Here is a 19,439-nt window from a genome sequence, read left to right as displayed (position 1 = left end):
TTCAGTTGAGGCACTGTAGTAAGTTCGGGCCATAATAGATCCAACTGGATTCAAGCTCAGACTCTGAAGGGGACAGGGTCTGATCCTAATAGGATCTGGGGAACAGCTGTCAGGAATTCAGTTCCCAGTACATACATAGCCTACACACACACACACACACACACACACACACACACACAGGATGCTGCCGCATCGCTACTGAGCTGTTCAGTTTTCCCTAGTATTTGCAATGCCCCTGACTGAGTGTTGCCAGATCTGGGGAGTCTGACAGTAATACAGGGAATCATCAGTTGTTTCTATCTTATCTGTTGATGATCTGGAGTTCATGACTGAATGTAGACTCTTTCTTAAAATGCTTACTAGAGGCTAGATGTGAGCTGCTTCAGAAGGGTGGACAATAGGACTGGTTCAGCCAAGAATCAGAGATAAGGGGTTAGGCCACGAAGAAACGAGCCTTATGGAGCAAGGCAGCAGCTTCACCAGCACTTGATGAACCTCCATCTTATTTTCTACATTCCAGCCCTGCCTCTGATTATGGACATTAGTGCTGAGTAATAGCAAGTGATGGAATTTTGTAAAGCATTGGAGGAATCTAAAAGTTCAAAGTGGTTCTCAAAAGTTATGATGGCTTTATTTCCTTAACGTAAAATGATTCATAAAATAAAATTGTAATATAACCTGGGATTGAAGCTAAATCAATAACAGAGTAATATTTCAGTTCTGTCAGCACATATTATGCAAACAGAGAAAAATCCAAAATGTATACTACGTTACGATTTTAATACATCAGTGTACAAAATGGAGAAATATCAAAGCAGGTTATGGGGCATTATAAATATTATTGTTTTTTATCATTTCCAGTACTAAGGTAGTAAAATATTTATAGCTAATCTCAGTGGCAATTATCCCTTTGGAACTTTCTGCTCTGCCTCAGTTAAAATGATACTTGCTGAGTAAGAGAAACAATACTATTCTAACTGCTGTACTGTAGGGATGTGCGAACCAGTTCGGCCAGTCCAAGTTTGAGCCAGACGCCCCCCCCCCCCAAAAAAAAAGTGTGGTGCCGGTCTGAGAACCAGCAGGATCTGTCCCAGTTCTAAAAGAACCAGTCCGAGCCAGTTCATGGGATGTTCTTGTAAAGGGGAATCCAGCGAGAATTCCCCTTTACAAGTAAAGGGCACTCCCTATACTAAGGTGGCGGGAAAGAGAAAGGGTACTTAGTACCTTCTCTTTGCAGGTGTCAGAGATGGTGGGGCCTTCTCCAACCCCCCTGCCAGCCTCCTGAAGAACAGCACAGGCTGGCTGCGGTTCAGCCCGGGCCTCTGCGCACACATGGAGGCCGTTTTCATGACCTCCATGCATGCATGGAGGTCATGAAAATGGCTTCTGTGTCTATGCAGAGGCAGACACTAGGCCACAGACAGCCTGGGCTGTTCTTCAGGAGGCCCACAGGGGGCTTGGAGGAGCCACATTTGTGTGGTCATGCAAATGGCCTCTGTTCATGTGCAGAGGGCATGAAAACGGCCTATTCACCTGCGGGAGGCCTGAACCAGGCCACAGAAAACCAAGGCTGTTCTTCAAGGGGCCAGTGGGGCGTAGCCACCATTCGGCAACTTGGTTCAAAGAACCCATGCTGCCGCTCCTCAGGAGCCGCGACATGCATCACCTCCCACCTCCACCTCCCCTCCCCCCTGTGTCTGACATCAGATGTGGGGGATGCTGGTCTAGCTCCCTAGTGGGGCCGTGGGGCCCCGTTCAGGAGTTAAATGGCCGGTGCTGCATTGGCAGCTGCATTCCCTGCCTTAAAGGCAGGGAGAACCGCTTCTGGTCACACTGCAAATGCAGCGCTGGCCCCGATCTAGCTCCCAGACGCTGAAAACGCTGTGCAGCCCCATTTGGGAGTTGGATGGCCAGCACTGTGTTTGCAGTGTGGCCAGAAGTGGCTCTCCCTTCCTTTAAGGCAGGGAAGAGCTGCGCCTGGCTGCGCTGCAAAAGCAGTGCTGGCCTGGATCTAACTCCTAAATGGGGCCACGCAGCCCTGTTCGGGAGCCAGACCCCTCCCTCCACATCTGACATAGGGGCGGGGCAAGCAGGGCTGCCGCAGTGGCAGGACATGGGCCGCCCCTGGTCTGGCTCTGCTAGTGGGAGGCTGGCAGGGAGTTTGGAGGAGCCACATTTGTGTGGTGATACAAATGGCTTCTGTGCATGCCACAGCCTGAACTAAATCGCAGCTGACCCAGGTTGTTCTTCAGGAGGCTGGTGAAACATTTGGAGGAGACCCCACCACTGCCTCTGCCACCAGTGTCTCCACTGCTACCATTCCTGCTGCCTGCAAAGAGAAGTTACTAAGTGCCCTTTTTCTCCCTGCCCCCGCCTTAGTATAGGGAATATCCCTTTGCTTGTAAAGGGGAATCCACGCCAGATTTCCCTTTACACGTATATTCCCCAAACTGGCCCACGAACCAGCCCCCAAACCTATTTGGACTCAGTTTGGCCAGACACAGAACCAGACCTGGCCGGATTCTAATTTGAATTAAACTGGCCAAACTGGGTTCGTGCACATCCCTACTGTAGTGATATTGAAATACGTATCCATCTCACCTGTAATCATAGCCACGGCAAGAACATGTGCACCCCGATATCACTAAAGGAGTGAAGGCTTGCACTCCTCCTCCTTTCCATCACATCTCTCTGGCCTGTTGCCTGCCCTGCACTGGACAGCATAAGGTACCAGGTGCACGGCTGTCCTTAGGGCATGGCAAGCAGGGCGACCATCCCAGACCCCGCTCTTTTAGCCCCCATTAGAATTAACTGGGAGGGGGGCCCACACTGGCTGATTTGCTCCAGGACCCACACCCCGCCAGGGCTCCCGAAGGACAGCCCTGACAGGTGTGCCAGAGGCTAAATTCACAGGGAGCTCAGGCTTAGTGTATGCTGTCTCCTGCAGTTCTGGAGTTTCTAGCTCAGCCCAGGGGCTCCACCCTGGCTGGCAAGCCCAGGATCCAGCCTGTAGGGGCTGGGACTGTGTCTGGGGTGGCTCTTCCAGCCTGTCTGCTCCCCACTCCTCAGGCTCATATTTGGGCTTTTGCTCAAGTCCACTGTCATGGCAGCCCTTTGCTTATATAGGGGACAGTGCATTTGGGAATATTATTGGGCTAACCCAGCTTCCTTGTCCTGGTGAACACCTCTCTACATAAGGTCCTGTGTGCTATTTCTTGCTCCAAGGTTTTATCATACTCCACACTAGAGTGTGACAGAAGAACCTTGAGAAGCAACCAGTACAATAGGAGAGAGTGACCAGTCCCTGTTGCTTCCAGAAGTATTGAGTTCTTCACACCATTGTGATATACTCTGAAGTGTGGGATGATGCGTTTAATGAATATCAGAAATTGTAACCATGGGAATTGTGTACATCTTTGTCCAGTCTGTCAACTGGAAAGCAGGGAGAGGACTATAACTTCACAAAAGTAGTGAGGCCCCTAATGTTGTCTGAGCCTCAAGGAGCTTGCTACTAAATAATGAATAGCGTTACTTTTCATCAACAGACTCACCAAGTCTGCAACTTGGCTCTCCACAGGCAAAATTGCTTTTCCACTGCACTGGTCACTTGTTGATGTCTCTACAGCCATTATACTCTTTCATATAAATGTGTTTATTTTACAGCCTCATCCTACTTAACCCATAGCCTGTAACGTCTCCCTCTGGGTTATTACCATCACTCCAGAAAAATGCATTATGGATACATAATACTTCTTATGACTGTTTTTATGCAAGGCACTCCCAGCCTTCCGCCCAACTTCCCTACCCCCAAATGCTTTACTTTTAAAATTGGTGTTTATTATGGGTTTTCTGGCTGATTACTGTGAATGGGCAGATCAATATGGTTCTGCCCTAAAGCAGAGTGTCAAATTTGCCAAAAGAATGTTTATGTCCTTTATGGCACAGGATGGTCATTTGATGTCTCTAAATGATTGCCAATTATTAGAAAATGGTTTCTTGACATATGAAGTTGCTTATACTGATCAGACCATTAGTCTTTCTTGCTTAGTACTGTCTAAACTGGGAGGGGCTATTCAGGGTCTGTCCCGGACCTGCTAACTGGTAATTTCAACTGATAATGCTAGGGACTGAAGCAAGTATTTTGTCACTGAGCTATGGCCTCTTCCCTCCAGAGTTTCATATATTTTTGCAATGAGAAAGCCATCAGAGTTTGTGGGTGGTGATGCATCACACCCTTTCCAGTTAAAGGGAGGGGTGTGTGTGTGTGTGAGGGAGAGAGAGAGAGAGAGAGAGCGCAGAAATCAATAGTTTATAAATTTATTTATTGCTACAATTCTATACTGACTTTCATTTTTAAAAACCCAAGGCAGTTCACAAGGTATGTTAAAAAATAACTATAAAATATTTAAAAACAAAAAAGCCCACAACCAATAAAATATGCCACACAAAAGCAGCAGCAGCAAAACAATGAAAGAAAGAAAGAAAATTGAAAAACACCCTTTAAAAAACAAATGTCTGAATAAACAGCCAGGTCTTTACCTGCTTCTTAAAAGCAGTGAGGGAAACTGAAGGGACCATATTCCAAAGTCTGGGTGCAATGACTGAGAAGGTCCTGTCCTGTGTGCACGACAATCAAACCTTCCTTGGGACATAGAGCAGAGCTGTCTCTGATTACCTTGTCAGATGAGCAGAAACATTCAGGAGTAGGCGGAACTTCAAATATTCAAGGGTAATAATAACAACAACAACAACAACAGCCTATATTCTGCGACAATATCTATAACAACAGCAACAACATTGACAATAAAATTCAGCCATCCCAGGTCCTTGGGAAGGACTCGATGTCTGGATAAAACAAACCAGCCAATAACACCTGTCTGACTGTGTAAACAAGAAATAATAATAATAATAATAATTAATTAGCAAAAGTCAAAAAATCCACAACAAACAGCAAGTGCCGCCTTTGTAAAGAAGCAGATGAAACAGTGGACCACCTAATCAGCTGTTGTAAAAAGATGGCAGAGACTGACTACAAACAAAGGCATGACAAGATAGCAGGGATGATACACTGGAACATCTGCAAAAAATACAAGCTACCTGTAGCCAAAAATTGGTGGGACCATAAAACTGAAAAAGTTGAAGAAATTGAAGATGTAAAAATATTATGGGACTTCCGACTACAAACAAACATCTGCCACACAATACACCAGATATAACTGTAGTCGAGAAGAAAGAAAAACAAGTCAAAATAATCAACATAGCAATACCAGGGGATAGCAGAATAGAAGAAAAAGAAATAGAAAAAATCACAAAATACAAAGATCTATAAATTGAAATTGAAAGGCTGTGGCAGAAAAAGACCAAAATAATCCCAGTGGTAATTGGCACCCTGGGTGCAGTTCCAAAAGACCTTGAAGAGCACCTCAACACCATAGGGGCCACAGAAATCCCCATCAGCCAATTACAAAAAGCAGCTTTGCTGGGAACAGCCTATATTCTGCGACGATATCTATAACAATTGACAATAAAATTCAGCCATCCCAGGTCCTTGGGAAGGACTCAATGTCTGGATAAAACAAACCAGTCAATAACACCTGTCTGACTGTGTAAACAAGAAATAATAATTTTAAAAAACCCCAGAGCTTGCTCTTTGATTTTGACCCAGAAACAGATTGGCAGCCAATGCAGCTCTGGACAAAATAGGCATTAGGGTCCCAACAGGCAGCCCTGGACAAAACCTTCTGCATTTTGCACCCGCTGAAGTTTCCAAATATTCTTCAAGAACAGTCCCACATGGAGTGCATTGTAGTAATCCAGCTGTAATTAGATATGACTGAGGCATGGGCAACTCTTTCCAGACCTGCCTTCTTGAGAAGCAGAACCATTTGCACAGTAACAGAAGCTGGGCAAAGGCACCCCTGGCCACCACATCCACCCAGGCATCCAAAAGCAGATCCAGATCCAGCAATACCCGCAAACGGCACACCTGCTCTTTCAAGGGGAGTGCAACCCTATCCAGAGCCAATTAAATCTCCTCATCCTGATTGGCTCTCCTGCTGACCAAGAGCACCTCTGTCTTGTCTGGACTAGTCTCAGTTTACCAGCCTGCATCCAGTCCATCACTGTTTCCAGGCCTGCACTCCACTCCAGTTCAGGACTTCCACTGCCTCTCTAGGATCAGAGGACAAAGAGAGAGATAGCTGAGAGTCATTTGTATATTGATGACATGTCAGTCCAAATCTCTAGACAACCTCTCCCAGCAGTTTGATATAGGTGTTAAACAGCATGGGGGACAAAACCAAACCCTGTGAGACCCCACAGGCCAGTGGTAAAGGGGTTGAGCAGTCATCCCCCAGCACCATCTTTATTTATTTACTTATTTATTTATCATATTTTTATACCACCTGATATGTATATCTCTAGGTGGTGTACCATGGTCAATGGTATTGAAAGCCGCAGAGAGATCCAAAAGGAACAGCACTGTCGATAGCCAATTGTAGATCATCCATCTGGCCAACCAAGGCAGTCTCAGCCCCATAGCCCACACGAAAGCTAGTTTGAAATGGGTCTAGATCAGGGATTCTCAACGTTGGGTCCTCAGATGTTACTGGACTTCAACTCCCATAATCCCCAACTAAAGGCCACTAGAGCTGGGGATTATGGGAGTTGAAGTCCAACAACAGCTGGAGACCCAACGCTGAGAATCTCTGGTCTAGATAACCTGCATCATCCAAAACTGCCTGGAGCTGAGAGACCACTACCCACTCAATCACCTTGCCCAACCATGGAAGATTAGAAACAGGTCTGTAATTAGCTAACTCTCAGGGATTTAATGCAGGTTTCTTCAAAGGTGGTCTAATAATAGCCTCCTTAAGACTAGGAGGAATCCTGCCTTCCCTTAGAGAAGCAATAGCAGACCCTCTCTGATAATATGATTATCAGATGAGATAAGCCAAATTGGGCATGGGTCAAGAGAACAGGTTGTAGGAGACACAGTCCAAAGCAGTTTGTCCACTGCCTCAAGAGTCACAAACGGAAAGTGATCCAATCTAATCCATTCTTTGCCAGAAAGCTGGGCCCTTGCCTGGCGTGCAAGTCCAATTAACACATCAAGAGAGTGGAGGTCCAAACCAAAAACCAGTTTATTCTGCAGAATAACAAAGGTGGCACTTTGGGAATAATTTCACAAAGCAAAAGCACACGCCTCCTTCCTCAGAGGAGGTTTTTATCCATTCTTTAAATGATTACAGCATTTTACACATGACAAGCTGCCCCCGCCTCCTTTCTCCCTCCCAACCATTACTTAATGCTCCCTAAATATTTGTGTTAATATCAGCAAGTTCAAAAGAGCACATTAATGCAATCATATCTAACTGGCAAGGGGTCATGTAGCGATGCCTAACTTTCTACTTCCCTTTTCCCCAGACACTGCATCAATCCGCATGTCAGTTATAGCTATTCTTGTAACATCCTTTAAGCAATTCTGATCATAAAGCCCTTAGCTGTCAACTTTTAAACTGCAAAGAACTAAGTAGGGGGCGAGAGGCTTGTTTACACACAAAATGGAGTTAGTCTGGCCTCCTCATATCACTACAGTTGGGCTACAGCCTCTCCCAAAGGTTTGCTAAATCATTGGGCCCCTTGTAATGAAGTCCATAGTGTTCAGTTATGTCAAGCCATTTCAGTTATAGCATCCTTAGTATGATTACAGACAAGGTCATTCATTCATTCACCTGTACAGAATATGGTGAAAATTATTTATTTATTTATTTGAAATATTTCTATACTGCCCAAAACTTATGTCTCTGTGGGGTTTACAATTAAAATCATTTAAAACATTAAATCAATTAACAATTAAAATCATTTTAAAACACATAGGCTATTAAAGGATAAGCAGTAAGTTCACACCCGTCTTTTGTTTTCTGTTAGAGTTACCGAATAAGCAGGCAAAGTTGTGAGTCATCAATTTCTGCTTTCCTCTCTTCCCCTTCTTCTTCATGTGCTGATCAGATACCTGATTAGATTTAGGGAGTGTTTCGCATATAAGAGTGTGGGTTTTTAAACATGGATCACTGGAGTTCAAGTCTGTACGTCAAAACGTTTGTTCTTTACTTGCAGGTTTTATATTTTTCCTTTTAATCTATGGAATTTTTTTAAAAGGTCTGGAGGGAAGTATTTGTTTGTTTGTTGCATTTTTATACCACCTTTCTGCCTTGACAAAGGCAGCCAAAGCAGTTTACATTATTAAAGGACAAAGAAATTACATAAGCTTCAAAGCATTGCTGTCTCAGTCTGTGGGTCTTTTCAGGCGCTGAGGACAAGAGCTCTCTGACCGGGGCGCTTCCTTTCTTGCCTTCCTTTCAGAGCACACAGGTCTTTCAGGACCCTGGGAAGGTGAGGGAGGGGTTGCCCAACAGTCCTCATTGTAGGGATGTGCAGAACGTTTCGGGTACAAAACTATTTGTACCCGAAATGAGTCATTCGGGTGATTTGTTAACAAAACAAATCACCTCTTTGCAACTTCCAAAAATTTCGGCCACAAAATAAATCGTCCCTGTTTCGGCTCCCAAAGTGTTGTTGTTTTGGAGCTCCACTTTGTGGTGTTCTCTGAGTCAGCATCCATTTTGTCTGTGATGTCGATTTGAATTTCCTGCCTTCAGAGCAGTGAAGGAAAGCATGGGCTGATGGCCTGATGATTCCCTCCTTGTTCCCGATTGCCTCCTTTGGTTCTTGCCACTTCTGACTGACCCCACATTGGCCAGGGGAAGGGTCGAAGGAGGGGCAAGGGTGGGAGGGAGGGAGTTCAAGGAGAGATTCATTCATGCATCCAGTGCCATTCATTCAGATTTAAAGAGGCAGCAGCCTGCCAGCCCCCATTCTGCCTTGTTCAGCCTCATAATAGGAGAGAGAGAGAGAGAGAACTTTGCTCTGCTTTGCTTGCCACCATGCTATTGCCACTATGCCTGCCTTGCCAGCCAGAGCCCAGCCTGCCCACCCAGCCTGCCCGCCTGCCCCTGCTGGCTAGTGGCTAGTGTGGCTACCAGCCTGGGAATGGATTTTAAAAATTATCTCTGCTGCATTGCTTTTTTCTTTTCGTTTTTTTAATCCGGAGAAGAATTCTTTTTTCACCCCCTTGAGAGAATCACTGCCTGCTTGTGCCTGCTGTGTGTGCCAGTAACCACCATCCCTAGCCCCTATGACCACTGGCCACCTGGCCAGCCACCCCCTTTCCCCCAGATTTTCCAGGCTTTTGCCTCAGCCCCTCCCCTCAAATCTGAAGACTGAAGAAGGAGAAGAAGTCAAGAAGAAGACTGAAGAAGAAAGAATAGACTCAGAGACCAGACCACAAAAGTGGACAACTGGATGAAGCCCTAGACTGAGTGAGACCGAGAGATGCAGGTTTGGAGTGGTATATAAATATGTTAAGTACTTTAAGTACTTAAATATGTTAAGTACTTTAGTAGGCACCTGAGCCTGCCAGTCATGAAGTTGCCTGCCATTATGGTTACAGCCTTTGCCTCTTCAAATGGAGGCTGCAAGTGCGGCAGACCTGCCTGGGGGGTTGGGTGATTGATGGGGCTTTTTCAGAGGCTGCATGTGAGTATAGCCTCCTAATTATGATGTCACTCTGAATGAGGCTAGAGAAACACACAGATTGAGGCTTGAATGGAGACGCTGAGGCAGCAGCTCGCTTCAGCTGGAGCACCTTGGGAGCAGTGTTCCCTCTAACAGGGATTCCCAGATGTAGTTGACTACAATTTATTATTATTATTGTTGTTGTTGTTGTTGTTATTAATTTACATTTATATCCCGCTCTTCCTCCAAGGAGCCCAGAGCAGTGTACGACATACTTAAGTTTCTCCTCACAACAACCCTGTGAAGTAGGTTAGGCTGAGAGAGAAGTGACTGGCCCAGAGTCACCCAGCAAGTCTCATGGCTGGATGGGGATTTGAACTCGGGTCTCCCCGGTCCTAGTCCCGCACTCTAACCAGTACACCACACTGGCTCGCTACACCACCAACTCCCACAACCCCCAAGCAAAGGTTATTGGATGCTGGGAGTGGTACATCTGGGAGTCACTGTTAGAATCACTGCTTGGTTTTTCTCTGGGAACTTATGTAATCCATCGCTGGCTCGCAACCCTATCTAATGCTTACTTTTATATTTGTAAATAAGCCCAATATTACCAAGTTACCATTAACCAGGGGTGGCCCTTCCACAAAGCAGGGTGTGGTGGGTGTGGATACAGGGAATGGCACAGGAGGTGCCACAGGACGCAGCACCCCACCATGCTCAACGGTCATCCGTTGTTGCCCTACTGGTGCATGCTGTCCATTTTCCCTTCACTTTGCTGGGGTGCAGCTCTCCCCCACCCCAACTTGAGTTTGCAACTACTGCCTGGCTGGCTAGCAAATCTGAGTGTGTTTGCATGGCACCGTTGCTGCTTCAGCATCCTGGCCTGAGAATGCTGAGCAGCCTCCTGCAGGTGGAGGGGATCATAGTCAGTCAGTCAGTCATGTTTATTTCCAGTCATAGTCCAAAATTTAAAGCATACATAATAATACACAGATGATATAATAGTAATATATGCAGAGATCCAATATTATCTCATCCTAATCAGCAGTTTCCAGTTTACATAATCTGGTTGACCATCTGTTGTCTAGCATTCTTAGCTGCCTCACAAAACTTAGCAACTTTAATTGTTACTTCCTCCTTCTGATCTGAGAGCAGATAGTTGACGTTGAATACATCTGTGTGTCCTGGAAAGTCAGCCAGTAATGAGGAAATATAACGAGATCGAAAATCCCTATAGAAGAGGCAGCAGAGTAAAATATGAAAGATAGACTCCTGTTCTCCAGAGCTGCAAGGGCATAGCCTCTGCTCTTTTGGTATCCCTCTAAATTTACCTTCTAGTTCAGCTGAAGGTAGCACATTAAATCTGGCCAGTGTGAACATCCTGTGGTACTTAGTAATCGTAATCTTGTCCAAGTAATTCGCAGGAGGAGGGGATCATATATTGTCTTCACCTCAGGCAGTTTTGGAGCACTCCTGCCTTCAGGACCTCCAGAGGAAGCCAGAATCTTGAGAAACACTGCATCCCTGGAACTCCCCACCACTTGGGAATGTGGGGACCATGCATAACAATATATAATGAATATGGCAATATAATGAGGCTCTGCTGGGAGAGTGGGCTTAGCCCGCTCTTCCCACAGACGAACAGGAAGCTCACCCTGGGCAGCTGGATTGGCCGCCCACACAGTTAACAGCTCTGTCATGGAGCCGGTAAGGGCAGTGGGGTTCAGGGGCTGCCCGGTCCCTGAAAGTCCCAGAATGCTCCACATGAGTGTGCAGGGCATTCTGGGGAGACCTGGGAGGCTGGGAGGCTTGCTATCTGTCCTGGTTTATGCTCCACACAGCGAATGCTAAAATACTCTTCAGATTTGTGCCAGTGTGGGTGCAGCCACAGAGTTATTGCTTGTAACCAAGAAATGTGTAATGTAATGCACCCTTGGTTTTGCAAACTGTGCCTGGGAGTAATAGGCATTGCATCCATTATTACTGAATAGAGCGCTTCTAGTTTAAGAGAGTTGCATGGAGTGTACTGAGATAATATTAGGTGACAGAGGCTGGCGACTGTGATTCAAAGACCGTGGCAAAATCACAAGAGGGGACAGAGAGAAAATTGGCCTTAGTAACCATATGTTAGTGTGACTTCAGGGGATACCCTGGTGCTGTGAACTCTACAACAGCCTGGGATAACAATCTCAGAAAATTAGAATATTACATGGAACCAAGAAGACAAGGATTGAAGAAAAGAACAATATCGGACCTCTGAAAAGTATAAGCATGCATATGTATTCAGTACTTGGTTTGGGCCCCTTTTGCAGCAATTACTGCCTCAATGCGGCGTGGCATGGATGCTATCAGCCTGTGGCACTGATGAGGTATTATGGAAGACCAGGATGCTTCATTAGCGGCCTTCAGCAATTCTGCATTGTTTGGTCTCATGTCTCTCATCCTTCTCTTGGCAATGCCCCATAGATTCTCTATGGGGTCAGGTCAGGCTAGTTTGCTGGCCAGTCAAGCACAGTATACTGTATACTTTTCAGAGGTCCGATATTGTTCTTTTCTTCAATCCTTGTCTTCTTGGTTCCATGTAATATTCTAATTTTCTGAGATTGTGGATTTGGGGTTTTCATGAGCTGTACGCCATGATCATCACAATTATAACAAATTAAGGCTTGACTTATCTCGCTTTGCATGTAATGCGTCTGTCTCATAGATCAGTTTCACCTTTTAATTTGCATTACTGAAATTAATGGACTTTTGCACGATATTCTAATTTTCCGAGTTTCACCTGTACATTTGCAGACTCCTTGTCTGTTTCAATGTCTCTCTCTCTCTTGGTCCATTTCCATTAAGGCTGAACCTTAAGAGACTTTGGCTGGGAGCCTCTGTTCCTCTAAATACAAACAGGTTTCAAACTGATACTTACTTCCAACATGGTAGGTTCATTATAAGGTAAAGGTAAAGTGTGCCGTCAAGTTGATTTCAGCTCCTGGCACCCACAAAGCCCAGTGGTTGTCTTTGGTAGAATACAGGAGGGGTTTATCATTGCCTCCTCCCATGCAGTGTAAGATGATGCCTTTCAACATCTTCCTATATCGCTGCTGCCCGGTATAGTACCAGTGGAGATTTGAACTGGCAACCCTCTGCTTGTTAGTCAAGCATTTCCCCACAGTGCCACTTAAGGTGGTTGGGTTAATTATACCACCACCACAATTCTCACACTACATGGTATACAGTAACCAATGCACAGCTGAGCTGTGGAGGGTAAACTGCTGCACTCACTTATTCAATCTCTGCTAGAAGAATTTGACTTCTCTAATCTTGGAACCCTAGGATGCAATTTATTCAGCCCTGAAGACTTGAGATCTCAGGGGAGGACATCTGGGGTTCACTGCTATAGTAACATCCTTCACTTCAGGGACAAGGTGGCAGCTTGACTTGAGTCTGCTCATCTAGCAGCTCAATCCAAAACGTCCACAGTATAAGGGTGACATATGTACACAGAGGTCCAAGTTGGGATGATTGAGCTATTAGTGAGTAGAAGCATCTCTGGCTGCATTCAGGTGTGGTTGGTAGAAGAGGAGGAGTAGGTGTGGAGGAATTGGTGGTGGTAAACATGCAGAGGAGGAGGAGCCATCAAAAACATAAGGACCAGACATTTTAGACTATAGTTTAGAATTGGCACAGCCTTCTATTCCTTTGTGGTTTATTTCTAAAATATCAGTATCACACTTCATAATATTGACTGTCAAGTAAAGGTGCAATAATGGCAAATTCCAAAGTACCCCTTATGTTAAAAATCCTCATCTGGCAACCAAGCTCCTTGGTTGGCAGCTTAAATGTGGCAAATAAATACAACAGCCCTTGTTACAGTGATCCCTTGATTTAGAACAGGTGAGCATGAGCTAGGAAATAATGGAGTGAAATATAGATGAATGATGATGTAACAAACAAATGCACTAATGTTTGCCTTGAAACAATCCTGTCCCCATGATGCATGTTCATCATGCTACTGCCCTCCAGTGGTAGTCAAAAGTTGATTTTATAGAAGGGATTCAACTGAAGCAATCCAGATTTAGCTTGAGGCTATTTAGAGACATCAGTGTATGGTTGTGACTCACATGCTCTAGGTGGGAGTATGCAAAAAGAACTGGAAAAGATAATGATGGATGGGAAATAGGGGTTGGTTTGATGGGACGAGGTATAAGATGAGAAATGTTCCAGTGCAAGGAGAGGGGGCAAGGGTAGACAAGCTGATCACATGAAGGCAGTTGGTTAGGAACATAGGGACACTGAGAGCTGCTTTATACGGAGTGAGACCAAATGTCCATCTAACTTAATATTTTCTACACCGACTGGCAGCAGCTCTCCACAGATTCCAGCAGGACTCCCTCTCAGCCCTGCCTAGAAATACCAGGGATTGAACCTGGGACCTTCTGCATGATTATGGGGGGGGGGGGGCAATAGGCATCAATTTACACTTGCTGACATTGAACCGCATTTGCCATCTTTTCCCCCACTCCCCCAGTTTAGAGAGATCCTTTTGGAGCTCCTTGCAATCTGTTTTGGATTTCACTACCCAAAAGAGTTTGGTATCATCTGCAAATTTGGCGACCTTGCTGCTTACCCCAACTTCTAGATCATTTATGAATAAATTAAAAAGCACCAGTCCCCGTACAGATCCCTGGAGGACACCACTCCTTATACCCCTCATAAGAACATAAGAACAGCCCTGCTGGATCAGGCCCAAGGCCCATCTAGTCCAGCATCCCGTTTCGCACAGTGGCCCACCAGATTCTTCTGGAAGCCACAGGCAGGAGCTGAGGGCATGCCCTCTCTCCTGCTGTTACTCCCCCACATACTCCCCCTCCATTTAGAGCTGTCCATTTATACCTACACTCTGTTTCCTGTACTTCAACCAGTTACCAGTCCACACATGAACATGCCCCCTTATCCCATAACTGCTAAATTTCCTCAAGTCCTTGATGAGGAACTTTGTCGAAAGCTTTTTGGAAGTCCAAGAATGTCAACTGGATCACCTTAATCTTCATGACACTCTCAAAGAACTCCAAATGGTTGGTGAGGCAAGATTTACCTTTGCAGAAGCCATGCTGGTTCTCCTTCAGCAGGGCCTGTAAATCTATATGCTTAACAATTTTATTCTTGATAATGCTTTCCAACAATTAGCCTGGAACAGATGTTTAGCTAACAGGCCTGTAATTTCCCAGATTCCCCCTGGATTCCTTGTTGAAAATTGGTGTTACATTAGCTACTGTCAGTCTGCTGGTAAAGAGCCTGATAGTAGTGATAAGTTACATATTTTTGGAAGGAGGATGGTGTCTGGCTACACGTTGGATCAGGAGCCTAGAGCACTTTTCTTATGAGGCAAGGCTACAACACCTGGGGCTTTTTATTATAGAAAAAGATGACTGAGAGGAGATATGATAGAGGTCTATAAAATCATGCATGGAGTGGAGAAAGTGGATAGCGAGAAATTCTTCTCCCTCTCACATAACACTAGAACCAGGGGTCATCCCATGAAATTGATTGTTGGGATTGTTGGGTGGGGCTGGCTATGGGTTGGAGAATGCCTTGGTTGGCCTGATGAATGATCTCCAAATGGGAATTGAGAGAGGAAGTGTGACTCTGTTGGTCCTTTTGGACCTCTCAGCGGCTTTCAATACTATTGACCATAGTATCCTTCTGGAGTGTCTGAGGGGGTTGGGGGTGAGAGGCACTGTTCTGCAGTGGTTCCGCTCCTACTTCTCGGGCAGGTTCCAGATGGTGTCCCTTGCAGACTGTTGTTCTTAAAAATCTGAATTTTTGTATGGTGTCCCTCAGGGCTCCGTATTGCCTCCGATGTTCTTTAACATCTACATGAAAACACAGGGAGAGATCATCAGGAGATTTGGTGCAGGATACTATCAGTGTGCTGATGACACCCAAATCTATTTCTCCATGTCAGCATCATCGGGAGAGGGCATAACCTCCCTAAATGCCTGTCTGGAGGCAGTAATGGGCTGGATGAGGGATAACAAACAGACTGAGTCCAGATAAGACGGAGGTACTCATTGTGTGGGGTCGGAACTTGAGAGATGATTTTGATCTGCCTGTTCTGGATGGGGTCACACTTCCCCAGAAGGAACAGGTATGCAGTATAGGGGTGCTTCTGGATCCGAGTCTCTCCTTGGTGTCCCAGGTTGAGGCAGTGGCCAGAGGTCCCTTCTATCAGCTTTGGCTGATATGCCAGCTGCGCCCAGTTCTTGAGATAGATGACCTCAAAACAGTGGTACATCTGCTGGTATCCTCCAGACTGGATTACTGCAATGCACTCTATGTGGGGCTGCCCTTGTACATAGTCCAGAAACTACAGTTGGTCCAGAATGCAGCAGCCAGGCTAGTATCTGGGTCATCTAGGAGAGACCATATTACCCCCGTATTGAAAGAGTTACACTGGCTGCCGATATGTTTCCGGGCAAAATACAAGGTGTTGGTCATAACCTATAAAGCCCTAAACAGCTTGGGCCCTGGGTATTTAAGAGAACATTTTCTTCATCATGAACCCCACCGCCCATTGAGATCATCAGGAGAGGTCCGTCTGCATTTGCCACCGACTCATCTGGTGGCTTCTCAGGGATGGGCCTTCTCTGTTGCTGCCCCGAGGCTTTGGAATCCACTCCCTAGTGAAATAAGAGCCTCCCCATCTCTGACAACTTTTAAAAAGTCTTTAAAGACGCATCTGTTCACCCAGGCTTTTAACTGATATTGTTTTGATTGTTTTAATGTTGTTTTTAGAATATGTTTTAAAATTTTAAATTGTGTTTTAATTTCTTGCTTTTAATTTTTGTTTTTAATTAATGTTTTACCTTTTTAATCTTGTTGTAAACCGCCCAGAGATGTGAGTTTTGGGCAGTATAAAAATATGCTAGCTAAGTAAGTAAGTAAGTAAGTAAGTAAGTAAATCTATGACCAGCAAACGGAAGTATTTTTTCACACAACGCATAATCAACTTATGGAATTCTCTGCCACCAGATGTGGTGACAGCTAACAACCTGGATGGCTTTAAGAGGGGTTTGGATAACTTCATGGAGGAGAGGTCTATCAATAGCTACTAGTCGGAGGGCTATAGGCCAGCTCCAGCCTCAAAGGCTGGAAGCTTCTGCGTACCAGTTGCAGGGTAGTAAGAGCAGGAGAGAGGGCATGCTCTCAACTCCTGCCTGTGGCTTCCAGAGGCATCCGGTAGGCCACTGTGTGGAACAGGATGCTGGACTAGATGGGCCTTGGGCCACCCTCAAAGGTAAGGGTGGCTGGTGTGGCTGGAGAGTCGGCAATTTCACATTTGAGTTCTTTAGGGTCTCGGTTGGATGTAATCTGGCCCTGGCAATTTGTTAATATTTCAGAAAGTTTAGAATGTCATCTCTCATCACCTCCAGCTGACTCAGTTCTTTAGCCTTTGACCTTGAGAAGCTCAGTCCAGCCACAGGCTCAGTCTTCTTTGCTGTGAAGACAGATGCAAAGAACTCATTTAGCTTCTCTGCGATATCCATATCCTCCTTAATAATCCCTTTTACTCCTTTATCATCTAATGTTGTTCCAACTGCTTCCCTGGCACATTTCTGGCTTCTGATGTCTTCAAATAAGTTTTTGTTATCCAAACTTATGCTTTTAGCTAAATGTTCCTCAAACTCTCTTTTCACCTCCTTTATTGTCACGTTGCATTTCTTTTGCCAGAGTTTGTGTTCCTTTCTGTTCTCTTCATTTGGGCAAGGCTTCTAGTTTCTGAAGGGATTCTTCTTCCCCTTTATATATCCTTGGGAAATAATCATGGACTATATTATATTGTTTCGGATATCAGTGTATCCCAAAATGAATCCTGAAAAGGTAAGCCCCTCTCATTTTCTGTTTAGCTGATGCACGGCGACATAAGCTGGCCTACTAACTGTTAATAATACTGTTACTAAGACTGGCTATATGTCCTCTATTGTATGTATTTTCCTCTACTAGAGTTGTTCCCCCCCCCCAATAATTGAAGAGATGCTGAGCACTCAGACTGGACAAGGGCCAAGAAGAGATTCACATTCAGATCTCCAGCATTCATCTGCATGAATGAAGCAAAGCAGTAGAACAGATGGAAATTTAAGCTTAGGGCTTTTGAAGGAGCCCTAAAATGTTTGAGGTCTTGTTATTGCCTAAAGGTTTCAGAGTCAGAAAATAAAGTGAACCAAAACTAGCTACCTCAGGCCTTCTTGTATTCTTAATTTCAGCTACTCATGCCTCAGTGATCCATGCAATGCAAATCTTAGTGTTGTATTTATACATTTGATGTTTCTACATTCTTTTTTGCTACCTCTAACCACTTACAATGTTTATTACCTATCTTGATGAACCTGTGTTGATCCAAGACATCTTATAAAATATAGTCCTGTTCTTTCTTTGAAAGGAGTTGTGATAAATACACAGTGCAAGTAACATAGCTGAAACAAGTTCTGCAGACAGTAAGTGTTAGATAAAGACAAGCCCAATTTCTTTTTAAAAAATTAACTGATAATATGTAGCAAAAGAAATTTAAATGTCTTGAATGTTAATGGTTTCAAAAACTACCTTTCAGACCATAAACTCAGAAAAAATCAGAAAGCCAGATCCACTTAGTCCTGGAAGCAGAAAGAAGAAGCAGAAGGAGGATGAAGGAACAGCATAAGCAGATAAAATATTTTCAGTGTGCATCCCAAAATCACAAAATGGTTTATGATTTGTGTTAAGCCAAGAACTCTCAATCATTTATACTTTACATTCTTGCATTTCACTTAGGAAGCTATGCTTATTTTAACTTTTAAGATTATAAAGAAATTACTGAAAATGTGCCCAAATGGATGAAGCCAGGGGCGTATCTAGGGTAGGATAGGCAGGGCACGTGCCCCGGGCGCCACTTGAAGGGGGGCACCATTTTTAATTTTTTTTAAAAAAAATTAGAAATTGCCACTGAAAACAAAATGGCCACTGTGCATGCTCAAATGGCCTCTGTGAGGCCCTAAAAATATATATATATATTAAAATGGCCACTGCACATGCTCAAATGGTCCCTGCAAAGCCCTAGAGGCCAGCGAGGGGAGGGGGAACCTTTGCAGACCCACCCCACAGCCTTTAGGAAACCACCAAATGGGATACAGGTATTTTTAAAAATTTAATATAACATAAGTCACTGTACACATATTCAGTTTAGCACCATGTACAGAGAATCAGGGCTTGTGAATAATGAGCTGAAGCTTATGAGCTAGGATTGTATTCATTTGCTCTTACTTTGCTTCTTGTGATAAGCGAGTTAAATGTGATGCCTTAATAATATGGCTATTTAATGGAGAGTTTGTCTTTGAATCACTGTGAAATCCTTAGTATTAAGGCCCACTGGGAGTTTCTTGCTCTCTTTCTCTCATTTTAACTGTCTTTCTGAAATACTAGACTATATTCCAAGCAGTGACACTGTTTATTCTGCATATCCTTTAATTATTTTCAGAGTATCTGGGAAAAGTCAAATTCTCCATTTATTTTTAAAACTTATGTAATAGTGATGCTACAATGCATAGTAGAGAATTAGACATTAGTTTTCCAAGTACACCTCCACATAGTATTTGGGTATTTCATGAGCCCCAGCATACTGAAATGTGTAGTTTTCCAGCATTTTTTGGTCTGGCTACATCCACTGCTAAATAGTTTTTGAAATATTAAAAGATTAACGAGTTTGACTTGTATTTTTGAGCTGATATTATGGTAAAGTTATCTGAAAGAATGGTGTCAGATGTTTGGACAAGGAGCGTAATTTCAGTGTTTGCCCTAGGCGCTATTTCCCCTAGATACGCCTCTGGATGAAGCAA

Source organism: Hemicordylus capensis, chromosome 2, assembly GCF_027244095.1.
Source record: "Hemicordylus capensis ecotype Gifberg chromosome 2, rHemCap1.1.pri, whole genome shotgun sequence".
In the NCBI taxonomy this organism is placed as follows: domain Eukaryota; kingdom Metazoa; phylum Chordata; class Lepidosauria; order Squamata; family Cordylidae; genus Hemicordylus; species Hemicordylus capensis.
This window is presented reverse-complemented; position numbering follows the sequence as displayed.